General features: G+C 43.8%; 1 non-coding gene and 1 pseudogene across 1 annotated transcript; both read right to left on the minus strand.

Moving 5' to 3' along the window:
• Positions 1–237: 237 nt before the first annotated feature.
• LOC128069586 (ubinuclein-1-like) lies at positions 238–10180 on the minus strand (annotated as a pseudogene).
• On the minus strand, positions 1047–1119 carry TRNAG-CCC (transfer RNA glycine (anticodon CCC)). The gene has a single exon. It is a non-coding gene; the product is annotated as a tRNA-Gly (tRNA).
• Positions 10181–11360: the final 1180 nt, after the last annotated feature.

Here is an 11360-nt window from a genome sequence, read left to right on the forward strand (position 1 = left end):
CAGCTAACACACTTGGCCAGCTTCTACGGAACTGAGGATTGTTCACTGTGGACTCAGGACATGTCCATTGACAGACTATGCCATGCAGGGAGGATATACTCATGGGAACAAGTTGTTGGGAAGAAGAGGAGCTCTGGATTGTTGTTCTTCCATAGGACAGCTGCTAGAAGAAACCTTGTGGTGGGAGCTAGAGCCAGCAAGGGGAGATGTGTAAGGTAGCCCTGGAGAGCTGGAGGATCAACATTTTTCCATGTGGCTCAGGGAAATGTAGGATAAAGCTGGGTTCTTAAGAGAACTGCTGCTGGGAATGGAAGTGCCTCCTGTAGAGGCTGCTGTGGAGGAATGGATGCTGAAGGAGAAAGAAGATTTGGAGAGGCTGTTGACAAATGGAGCTAGGCGAGGTATGGCGTGGAGCTTTGAGATGCGCGGGGACTGCATGCAAGATTGACTTGGGCCTGGTTTCTAAGGTGCTGCCATTTAGACCACTGTTCTTCTAGAAACATTTGCTGAGGGGAGCCTGGCAAGAGAGCGCTTTGTAGCTAGAACTTTTCGGGTTTTCCTCCTCAAATTGCTCCAGTACCACGGTCCATTCAGCTGGAGAATTGAGGGGGTGATTACAGAGTGTTAGAGAGTGATGGTCTGGAAAACTGGGTTTAGGAAAATTTCTTTTTTACTTTTGTACATGAAGACCTGTGACTTTTACACAAAGCAATGGGGCTGCCCATTCTGTCTGATAAAATGAGAACCTTTCCACTGCTTTTTTTTTTTTTAACTTGTTCTGGTTCTTTCTTTATTTATTTGGCTGCCCCAGGGTCCTAGCTGTGGCATATGGGATCTAGTTCCCTGACCAGGCATTGGACCCAGGACCCCCGCACTGGGAGCCTGGAGTCTCAGCCACTGTCCCACCAGGGAAGCCCTGAATGAGAAATTTTTAGGAGGCTTAGTCTATGTTTCCTTCACCTTGACTTTGTTCTATTTATTTATTTGGCTGCACCAGGTCTTCATTGCAGCATGTCAGAGCTTTAGTTGCAGTGCGTGAGATGCAGTTCCCTAACCAGGGTTTGAACCTGGGCCCACTGCATTGGGAGTGCAGAGTCTTAGCCACTGGACCACCAGGGAAACCCCACCTTTGCCTTAACTGTGTAGGAGCCTTTACTTTCTTCTCGGTCAGTATGGATGTCAGGGACCCGCGGTGTGGTCCTTTCTCCTTACACAGAGACCTAGTGTGCACCCAGCCTTGGGGCCAGAGAGTTTGGACTTCAGCATCCAAACCATTCATACAGTCCTCCCTAGACTGGCTCTCCTCTCATTACAGATCATAATCCTCTGGTCTCATCTTTCCCACCTGAAAGAGTACCTTCCTGATGTCAGCATTCCACTGACCTTTCTTCTGGGCTCTGCTCCCTTTTTTTTCTTCATTTCCAGAACAAATCTGTTCTCTCTGCTCCTTGTCTTTTTCCTCTTGCAGCATCTCTGCAGTCTTTGCTTGCGTGTGTACCTGGCATTCATCCTGGTACTGGGCCATCTGCTGTGCCATTGCCCTGCCAATAGCTTCTTTAAATTTCTGCAGAGGCTCCTCCAAATGCACCCCCACCAACAGGTTCCCAGAGATGAAGTCTTGGGGCAAGTATGACCAGGATGCCCTTTTGCTTCACTGCAGGGATGAAGTCACATGGCCACGTGCCTCAGAACAGATCTGCTTGCTCAGCTACCAGGTTTGTACCTCTGCGCCCCGTTGGATCCCACTGATATCCTGGGTGAAGCACTGCCTTTTGCACTGCCCCTCAGCTTCTGGCAGCGTGAACTGGCTCCTCACGGCACTTCTCCAGGGGCACTGGTAGGCTTTCGAAGAGAAAAGAAAATTGTGAATTCTTCATCCAATCCCACCCCGTGGGAATCTCTTTCATCATCCATATCACAGAAGGGGCTTCCTTCTGGAGACTCACTGAGCAGCTGCTTCAGGTCGGAATCAGTCAGAGAGACCATAGCAGTGACCTCTTGGAACAAACCACTGCCAGAGGCTGAGCAGAAGATTGAGAGTGAGGGGTGCTACAATGTTCCCACAGACTTATGATCCTCATGCGTGTTTTTCCTGGGCCAATTTCTCATTTTCAAATGTCTTTACATTTCTTTATCACTTCGAGCCTCAAGAACACATCTTGTTTTCCTTACCATCATGAAGAGCTGTGAAGCCCATTTGGGAAAAGCTGGGCTTTGTTCATTTCTTCTGCCACACCCAAGCAGAGCCCCCAGGAGCAAAGGACCAGCCCCAGGCATATTACATGGGCCTCGTGACCTTAAGGGAGAGGGAAGTGGGGTCTTAGGAGGTGGGGCAGTGCTGACTGGTCAGAAGCCCTGGGAAGGGGAAAGGAGGCCTGCTTTCTTTGAATAAATGTTATGCCTTCACTGGTCTCCTGGAACATCCCTAACATAATTATTTTCAAGTATTCTTTTTCTATTCTGTAACATTGACTTCACCTGTATTGAATTTATATCCGATTATTTTGTTAGATGTTTTTTTCTGTAGCATGAGATTTCTTCATGCCCTCTAGGATTTTTTGTTTGCACATTCATTGGAGTGCCTTTTCATTTGTTTTATTTTCACTTACGTCCTGACTTCATTGAGTGGTTTAGCAATTGCCTCCACTCGGTATCCATTTTGCAGCAGGAAGTTGAATACAAGTGGCACCCATGCCCTCTGTTTCCTAAGCTTGTAACTCCCTATTCTATTGAAGGGACTTCCCAGATGGTGCTAGTGGTAAAGAACCTGCCTGCCAACGCAGGAGACATAAGAAATGCGATCCCTGTATCGGGAAGGTGGAAACAGCAACCCACTCCAGTATTCTTGCCTGGAGAATCCAATGGACAGAGGAGCCTGGCGGGCTATAGTCCATAGGATCACAAAGAGTCGGACACGACTGAGGTGACTTAGCACGTACACATACTATTGAAGAACCCCTTTCTGTGGAGAATGAAAACACCACCTCCACACTGCACCTGTGGCATCTCTTGGACAGTGATTCTGCACCAGCTCAGCCTTCTCTCTTATCGGGTCCTCAGCCGTGGCTTCTTTCTAGGCTGAGGCTCCTGCCTCTGTGTGCATTGACTGCATTCAAATTTTTTGAGAACTTGACCCCAGTAAAGGTTTGGAGCAGGAGACTGGCCCTCTTTCTATCTCCAGCTGCTTCTGCAGAAACCAATCTAGAATCTTTGCTTCCATTGGCTTGGGTGAGAGAAAACCTTTCTGAAGTAAAAGGGAAGAACAAAGCAGAAATGCAGAGACAAGCAAAAAAGATGAAGAGAGAAATTCATGAGTTTCCCATTTTCTCTGTCTTTCCTAAAGTTTGACTTTTTCTTTAATTTTAGGACACACCTAAGTATCCTTCTACCTCTCCCATATACCTTTGGGAGCAGGAAATTGAATACAAGTGGCACCCATGCCCTCTGTTTCCTAAGCTTGTAACTCCCTATACTATTGAAGGGACTTCCCAGATGGTGCTAGTGGTAAAGAACCCGCCTGCCAATGCAGGAGACATAAGAGATGTGGGTTCGATGCAACCCTCATCTCTTTGCTTAAGCTAGCTCCAATGAGTTTCTGATACTAGAAATTAAAAGGTTCAGTGAGGGACTTCCCTGGTAGTCCAGTGGCTAAGGCTCCATGCTCCTAGTGCAGGGGGCCCGGGTTCCATCTAGATCAGAGAACCAGATCCCACATGCCACAACTGAGTTTGTATTCCACAACTAAAAAATCCAAGGAAGATGGAAGATACCATGTGTGGCACCTAAGACTCAGTGTAGCCAAATAAATAAATAAATATTTTTTAAAAAATAGGTGTGGTGAATACGTGTCTTTGGGGCATGCCGTGATCCAGTGTGTTTGTGATTCCTATGCCAAGCACCATTGCACCCTTGCTCTGGGATTTCCTCCTTCCAGAATTCCCTTTGAAGTATCAATCTTGGCTCTCACTACGCAGGGGGAGAGTTCGGACATCTCTCCATACAAACTTTGTCAGGAAGACGGGATTTGGTCAGGAAAACAGAACCACTTTACAGACTGCAGGAAACCAAGAGGCCGAAGACTTGAATGATGTGGGGAAGCTGAGGGAGTGAGGGTCTGTGGGCTGAGGCTGGAAGCTTGGAGAAACAGTCACCGAAGCCTCCAGTACAAAGCACTGGTGATTCTCAGAAGTCCTCCAGGAAATTAGCACAATTGCTACACTTCTCAAGTGAAAATGGCTGAACCAAATGATCTCTAGGGTCTTTTCCAGTTTTGAGGTATGCTGAGTCTTTAACAAGGTCCAGAGAGCGTCCTGGGTAGAATCATCAGTAGCAAGGAAAATGTGAAAGGCTGGGGAGTTCAACAACTCTTAGTTGCGTGACAAGAGCCCCTGGCACACTGGCCTGTGAATGAGAAGGCAAAGCCCAGTGTTTCTACAGTTTTTCTCATAACTCTGGCTTTCCTGATCAAACCATCCCTCCATCCAATCCTGAGCTCTCTCTCATTGGTCCAGCCTCCTGATATTTGTGCTGTGACCTGCCAATGAGGATGTGTTCTCCTGCCCCTGCTCAGTGCTGATTCGTGAATGGTGGCATTATTCCCTGGGAGCCTGAAGGGGACAGAAACACTTTTGCTCCCTGGGTCTCCTTGACCAATTGACTAAACCAAATGCATAAGGATGTGGGACGAAGACCCATACCTTCCTTCTCACTTAGAAAATTAGCCCATCTTTTTCAAACCTCTCCTTCAGTAAGCCTGTTTTACTCACCTCACTGAATCTGTAAAATCTCCCTTGTATGTCAAGACATTGTGAAAGGTTTACTTGCCTTCAGTCACGTGCTTTTCAAAATGTGTTAATTATGCTTTACTCACTGAGTATGCTCTGAGCTGTTGCTGCTAATGCCATCTTATTGGACTGGGGAGAAGTTACTTGTAACGGTTACGTAATCTTCAGACTTGCTGACAGGGAGTTTCACTGCCATAATATGCTTAATTGGGGGTCCTCAATTTTGATTTATTGTCCTGATAAAATCAAATCCTTCTGGTATTTTCTTCCTTTAGTCAGATAGTAAAGGAAGTCAGCATTTTCTTTTATCTAGATGTTCAACTTCTCTTCTGCAGACAAATACCATTGAAATATTGAAGTAATAATGATGGTCTAAACAGAGAACTCAATGTTCTTATACTAAAGATTAATGGGTTTTAATCTTTTCTTTGTCAAAGTAAACCATAGAGCATTATTTCATCTTCTCAAATTTTAGTCTCAGAAAGGATGCAGTTTCAGTGCTCATATACATGGTGAAATTTATTGATCAGAAATGCTATCATTTCTTTGTAGTTGCCATAAATGGTTTGATTATCAAATAGACTGACATAGAACACTTGACAGTTCTTTCTTTATTATACATTGTAATTAATCTTGCAATGAGTCTTATTTGTCAATTTTAAAAAATGAGTCAGTGAAACCTACAGGTAAAACATGGTGTGGTTCTATGACATATAGTCATGATTCACAGTCCAGAACAGGTCCATGCATAAACCAACTTTGCTTTTGATTAAATGGCAATGCATGTTTATACAGCAGCCTCTAAGTACTCAAGGAAACCCTGTATTTGCAGCTGAAATTGGTATACTACCACTTTGTCTTTTCAGCAGCATGGGTCAATTGCTTTTGGTCAAATACATTTTTGGTCCCATCTGTATAATCAAACCAATAATGAATTGTGACAGTTTAAAAATATGTCCGCAAAGCCTTTGACACCCTTCCCAGGTGGGTTCTATGACCTCTCCATCCTAATCTGTACTGATGTTAGAGACTCATTTAGAATCCGGAGAATCAGAAAAGTGATTCACGTAACTTTTGAGGCAATGCAATGTCTACTTGGTTCTCTTGGGGCACTTGCTGTGGTGGAAGCCAGGTGCCATGTAAGCAATCCAACCCCTCATGCTGTTGAGGCCACTTGGAGGTGCTTCAGCTGACAACCCAACTGAACACTCAACCAACAACCAAACAGCCAGATGTATGAGTAAGTCGTTTTGCACATCTAGCTCACTTGAGCCTTTAGATGACTCCAGTTATTGAGAGAGTCCAACTGAGCCCTTCTCCAATTCTGTGGTCAAATAGTTTTGAAGAGAATTCTGCATCTTAGGAGATTGAAAATGCAGATTGTAATATTAAAGGCTCTGATAAGTCCTGCAATACATAAAAGTGAAGTTGCTCAGTCGTATCCGACTCTGTGACCCCGTGGACTGTAGCCTACCAGGCTCCTCCATCCATGGGATTCTCTAGGCAAGAATACTGGAGTGGGCTGCCATTTCCTTCTCCAGAGATACATAAATCTAATAAATTTAGTTCAAATTTATTTAGCCATGGAACCATTTTGTCTTGAGACATCTATTAGGATCCAATTGATAAAATTAACACTCTGATTAATACAGTTTTCAATTATAAAAATTTTCAGCTATGTGTTTAGTCATTCAGTTGTGTCCAACTCTTTGTGATCTCATAGACTGTAACCCACCAGGCTTCTCTGTCCACAGGGACTCCCCAAACAAGAATACTGGAGTGAAGTGCCATGCCCTCCTCCAGGGGATCTTCCCAACCCAGGGATCAAACCCAAATCTCCTGCATTGCAGGCGGATTCTTAACTGTCTGAGCCACCTGTAGCTTGGGACTATAGCTTGGCTCAGAATTTAGCAATAGAGCCTGTTGCAGTTGCAATAGTTAATTAACTTCATCTTGATGAAGAAATCAAACTTCCATGGGGAGGGACAAATAATAGGGATGAGTTAAGGATATGAAATATTGTATCAGAAAATAAGAGGCTACTAGTTCAACCGGAAATTACACACAAGTGCAGGGAATACATCAGTAATCATCAGGAAGGAAGTTCCTTCTGGATAGGAAAACAGTTGGGTTTTTAAATGTCCTTTGGTTCTGCTTCTTTTCATGGTCAGAGGAGTGGCAGAAACTCCTGGCTGAGTCTTAGAGCAAATCAATTTATCTATCTACTTACCCACCTTCCTATCCATCCATTTTCATTCCTTTCACTTGAAGAGGTAATGTATTCATATAGCATAAAATTCACAAAGAACAGAGTGATATACACTGAAAACTCTCCCTCCCACTCTGTCTTTCAATTACAGTGTTTCCAGTTCTTATCTTTCTTTCCCAGGGTTAACTTAAGCACATGGAAGCAAATACATATATATGTGCTTAAAACATATAGTACATATTATACATATTGTGTTCTGCACTTTGCTATTTTTCAAGTAAATATACATATTTAAAGTAAACTAAAGAGCCTCTTGATAAAAGTGAAAGAGGAGAGTGAAAAAGTTGGCTTAAAGCTCAACATTCAGAAAACGAAGATCATGGCATCTGGTCCCATCACTTCATAGCAAATAGATGGGGAAACAGTGGAAACAGCGGCTGACTTTATTTGGGGGGGCTCCCAAATCACTGCAGATGGTGATTAAAAGACGCTTATCTCCTTGGAAGGAACGTTATGACCAACCTAGACAGCATATTGAAAAGCAGAGACATTACTTTGTCAACAAAGTTCCGTCTAGTCAAGGCTATGGTTTTTCCGGTAGTCATGTGTGGATGAGAGAGTTGGACTATAAAGAAAGCTGAGTGCAGAAGAATCGATGCTTTTGAAGTGTGGTGTTGGAGAAGACTCTTGAGAGTTCCTTGGACTTCAAGGAGATCCAATTAGTCCATCCTAAAGGAAATCAGTCCTGGGTGTTCATTGGAAGGACTGATGTTGAAGCTGAAGCTCCAATATTTTGGCCACCTGATGCGAAGAGCTGACTCATTTGAAAAGACCCTGATGTTGGGAAAGATTGAAGGCGGGAGGAGAAGGGGATGACAGAGGATGAGATGGCTGGATGGCATCACCAACTCAATGGACATGAGTTTGGGTAAACTCTGGGAGTTGGTGATGGACAGGGAGGTCTGGTGTGTTGCGGTTCATGGGGTCGCAAAGAGTAGGACACGACTGAGTGACTCAAGTGAACTGAAAGTAATTCCATATTCATACATGGTGAGTTTCCTTATTCTTATTTTTCCCATCTCCACTTAATATTTCATAGTATGGATGTACCATAATATAATTAACCAGTCATTTATTAGTGTCTTTTCCTGTTGTAAACAATGTTGCATGGAATAAATTTGGATATGCATCACTTTGCCTGTGTGCAAATGTATCTGAGGATAAGTGACTAGGCATGGACTCACTGGTCAAATGTTGGCAGGTGTTGTTGGCCCCTGGCCCTGATCTCTTTTATGGGTCTGGTATATCCATTCCTTAGCTGCTCCAGGTGTTGGCTTCTAAAAATCTCACCTGTGCTTCCTTTTTCTTTCTTAATGTTAACTGAATTTTATTTTTCTTGGCCACATGCAGGATGATCTTAATTCCCTGACCATGGGATAGAACTCAAATTCCCTGCCGTGGAAGTGCAGAATGTTAACCTCTGGACCACTGAGGAAGTCCCTCACATGTGCTTTCTTTTCTGGGGAACTGCTGTTGACTGACAGTTGCTACCAGGCCCACAGATGTCTCCTGGACAATGACTTACAGATGTGTGGTTATCACAAGCCAGTCTCCTTGTCTCTGGGCAGAATAGACTCTGTGGTACAATTTCACTCAAGAGCCTCTTGTGGGATGGGGCTGAGGCTAGACAGATCTTAAGCCACATCTTGCCCTATCCCCTTCCCCTGCCAATCTGCTTCCCTTACCGCTCTGCAGGTTTCTTCTGAGAGCATTCCCTTAATAACTCATTTGTACAAGAATCCCTGTTTCAGCCTCTGTTTCTAGGGAGCCTAGACTAAGACAAATGTTATGTGCACATCTAATTTTTTTTGTTGTTAAATCACATTTTTTAAAATTAAGGTGAAATTCATGTAACATAAAATTTGTCATTTCAAAATATACAATTCATTTAGTGTATTCACAACATCTTTATTTCACTATACCCAGTAAGCCATCATATCCCTCAGCCCTTGACAACCAACCACTCTGTTTCTATTTCTATGGATTTGACATTCTGAACATTTCGTATAAATAAAATCATATAATCTGTGATCTCTTGGTGCACACGTAATTTTTAAAATAAATTTCATAGATATTGTTCAGTTGTCTCATAGAGGTTGCACCAATTTAGATTCATCCTAGCAATGTAAGAAAGTGTTAGGGAAAATTTTATCATCTTAATTGCTCATCAAGTATTAGTGAAAGAGTGAATATATGCTGTGTCTTGTTTTGGTGTTAGTGTGTTTGGAGCAGTGTGTGTGCATGCTAAGTCACTTCGGCCATGTCCGACTTTTTGCGATGCTATGGACTGTAGCCCACCAGTCTCCTCTGTCTATGGAATTCTCCAGCCAAGAATTATGAGTGGCTTACCATGCCCTTCTCCAGGGGATCTTCCCCACCCATGGATTGAACCCATAACTCTTAAGTCTCCTGCACTGGCGGGTGTGTTCTTTACCACTCGCGCCATCTTGGGCTTCTCGGATGGCTTGGTGGATAAAGAATCTCCTGCAGTGCAGGAGACACAGGAGAGGTGTGTTCAACCCCTGGGTCAGGAAGATCCCCTGGAGTAGGAAATGGCAAGCCACTCTGGTATTCTTGCCTGAAAAATCCCATGGACAGAAGACCCTGGAGGGATACAGTCCAAAGGGTTGCAAAGGGTTGGAGGTGACTAAGCACGAGCACATCCTATTACCGTATTTGGAGCTGCATATCCCTACTTTTCGGAGAAGGCAATGGCACCCCACTCCAGTACTCTTGCCTGGAAAATCCCATGGATGGAGGAGACTGGAAGGCTGCAGTCCATGGGGTCGCTGAGGGTCGGAGACAACTGAGCAACTTCACTTTCACGCATTAGAGAAGGAAATGGCAATGCACTCCAGTGTTCTTGCCTGGAGAATCCCAGGGACAGCAGAGCCTGGTGGGTTGCTGTCTATGGGGTCGCACAGAGTCGGTCACGACTGAAGCGACTTAGCAGCAGCAGCAGTAGCATCCCTACTGTAAAAGTGTGTTTGTTTCCAGAGGAACTGGGATTCTTGTCTGTGTAAAAGGTTGTTCCCATCTCGATGGCCATGTGACCACTGATCTCATGGCTCTTCCACTTGCTATGGGTATGAGGGAGTGCTGAAAAGTAGATGATGGGGAGGGCCATGGCCAAAGGGAAAGGATAGGAAGGGTTTGTATTTTCTAAGATATAGGAAAATTAAAGGTCTCAATTTTTTAAATCAAAAAGCACAGAATACCTAGATGGGAGGGGAATATTTGGGATTCATAGGGAAATTCTGAGTCCAACTTTGACCAATGCTTTTAGAGGATATGTGGTCTAACCTACAGTGTGGTTTGTATAAGCCAGAGGAAGCCTGCTATGGGCTTTCAGATCAGCACACTTGAGACCCAATCCCAGCTCCACTGCCTTCTAACTCTATGCCCTTATCTTTCTGAGTCTTGGTTTCATTTTCAGTAAAACAACAACAATAATAATACCTATCTTGCAAAGTTATTATGAAAATTCAGTGTGTTTAGTCCCGGGTGAGGGTTATATAAAGAGTATTGTAAAGGTAGTAGAAATTGTGGTTATTATTATTATTGAAGAGCTCTCCTCAATTATAATGAAAGGTTTCAGAACTACAAAATGTATTTAGTATAGAAGAAGCCCCAGGAGAAGGACTCTTGGGTCTACACTTTTCAATAGCCCCACTTTTCACTACTTATTCACATCATCCTATTCCAATTCTTTTTTAAAATTTTTATTTATTATTTATGTTTTTGGCTGCACAGCAAGTGGGATCTTAGTTCCCTGACCAGAAGTTGAACTTGCATCCCCTGCAGTGGAAGTGCAGAGTCTTAACTACTGGACTTCCAGGGAAGCCCCCCAGTTCTTTTTCACTAATGAAGGTCCATACTCCCCTCTCACTGCCTTCATCTCCCATTTCATTCAGGGGCTGGCATAAACAGCCAATAAAAGAAAGCCAGAGTGTGTGAGTGGCAGGGTTTTCTCTGCTGGTAAATGTTTGGGAACCCAATGACTCGTACTCAAGAGGAAAGGCTGACCACCTATATAGCAAGGGGTTTCAATGGTGGAGAGTTTTCCCATTTCCACTGAGGACAACATAAAAGAAAATGGAGATGCTGGAACAGAGCGGGTTAAGATGGACTTAAGTTAGCTCTTCAAAGACCCTCAGTGCTAGAAGTTTCCATTCTGTGCACACATTGCCTCTGGGTTTATTTGAGTGTACTCCAGCTTTATGCTTCAGTATTGGCTTTGTATTATCTAAGCCATCCAAAGGAATCCCCACAGAATACAAAAAAAGCACATTATGAAATGAAGCCAA

The sequence above is a fragment of the Budorcas taxicolor genome, chromosome X (assembly GCF_023091745.1).
Source record: "Budorcas taxicolor isolate Tak-1 chromosome X, Takin1.1, whole genome shotgun sequence".
Classification (NCBI taxonomy): domain Eukaryota; kingdom Metazoa; phylum Chordata; class Mammalia; order Artiodactyla; family Bovidae; genus Budorcas; species Budorcas taxicolor.